This window comes from Octodon degus, unplaced genomic scaffold (assembly GCF_000260255.1).
Source record: "Octodon degus isolate 3935 unplaced genomic scaffold, OctDeg1.0 scaffold00098, whole genome shotgun sequence".
In the NCBI taxonomy this organism is placed as follows: Eukaryota; Metazoa; Chordata; class Mammalia; order Rodentia; family Octodontidae; genus Octodon; species Octodon degus.
In genome coordinates, this window is record NW_004524674.1 from 7,888,994 (window position 1) to 7,890,706 (window position 1,713).

The 1,713-nt window shown below is 37.9% G+C and overlaps 1 pseudogene; it reads right to left on the reverse strand.

Moving 5' to 3' along the window:
- Positions 1–790: 790 nt before the first annotated feature.
- Positions 791–1,277, reverse strand: LOC101573234 (annotated as a pseudogene).
- Positions 1,278–1,713: the final 436 nt, after the last annotated feature.

The window sequence follows — 1,713 nt, forward strand, 5'->3', positions numbered from 1 at the left end:
ATATTTGTACATAAGTCCAAAAATCTCCCCATATACAACCTTGAAGCAGGACAGTCCCACAATATTCCTTTTCCTGTCTCTTGCTTTCCTTCACCACCCCCTTCTTCTTGAACAACCATCTACCTGAGAGACATCATAGCAGCAACTGGCATGTCATGACAAGCAGCACATGTTCAGTAGACCAGAATGACAGGCACTCCAAGCATGAAATTACTATTACAAAAGACTCTTTAAATGTAGGCAATTCCTCCAAAATGAAATTAAGAAACACACAAGGAGGCTTATCCTAACAAAAGAAACAACTTCCAAAAAGTGAAGGCAAATAAAAAGCAAAAACAAAGGCAAATTCACAGAAAACTCAAGGTAAAAATAAGAATCCAGAGCTAAATCAATTATAAGCAGAAGAAATCATCCAGCAGAAAAGTATAAAAATGAAGTATAAAAAGTAAAGCCATATTAATATGCTGAACTGCAAAAGACTCAAGTCAACAACTTCTGACATTGCCTGTCTTACAGATAACCCACTACTATTATGGTCTACTGGACTATATTGGAATATTTTGCTGAATTCATACACCTACAATATTGAAATGACAATGGAATGCTCTTCTCTGACAAAACTAACCAAAAACGTAGATTTACAAACGAAGGACCATCTTGCATCTGTATCCTCAAAATAGTTAGGATAGATATACAGCTGCATTCTCTTAATTCAATGGAAAGAGAGATTTGTTCTTTTTTTTTTTTAACATGAAGGTAATTTATTAACAGAAACCAATTCAAGCCTTGTTCACAGACGACCACGGCGACCTCCCTTCCTGCGAGTGCTGTCAGAGGGGATGGGAGTGACATCCTCAATCCTCCCGATCTTCATTCCCAAGCGAGAGAGCACTCTGAAGGCTGACTGTGCACCAGCTCCAGGGGTCTTAGTCCTGTTTCCTCCTCTGACCCGGAGTTTGATATGCAGGGCGGTGATACCCTACTCCTTGCACCTCTGGGCCACATCCTGGGCAGCCAACATGGCAGCATATGGGGAGGATTCATCTCAATCAGCCTTTACCTTCATCCCACCGGTCACACGACAAATGGTTTCCTTGCCAGAGAGATCAGTGACATGGATGAAAGTATCACTGAAGGATGCAAAGATGTGACAGACACCAAATACATTCTCTCCTTCAGCCATCTGAGGCCCGAGGCTGATGACCTGTTCTTCCTTCTTTTCCTTCCCCTTGTGAGGTGCCATTTCTGCTGATCGTCTCCAGACTCACCTACTGGAAAGAGAGATTTGTTCTACTAGCGTTTATGGACAAGATATCATGTCGGCATCTTGTACAATGAATAACCACTAAGACAACAATATGCAATGTATTAATTATTGAAACTGTGCTAGTAATTGGTTTTCAAACTGTCTCATGGATATTTTTTCTCAATAAATTTTTTTTAAATGTTCTAATATAACAAAATACTTTCAAAAAGTAAGGTCATAATTATTAAAAAGTAATTAAAAATGCAAAATATAAACCCAAAATAAAATATAGGGCAGCAAGAATAATGAGTATAAAGAAGAATATAATAGGAAACTTGTACACAAAAATATAATAACTAAAATTTATTTTTTAAAATTCCCATTGTAGAAGAAAACAGTATTAGACCACGAAAGTAAGAAAAATAATAGGTGGGGTAAAAATTGTGGATTAGAAGGTAACGTAGGGG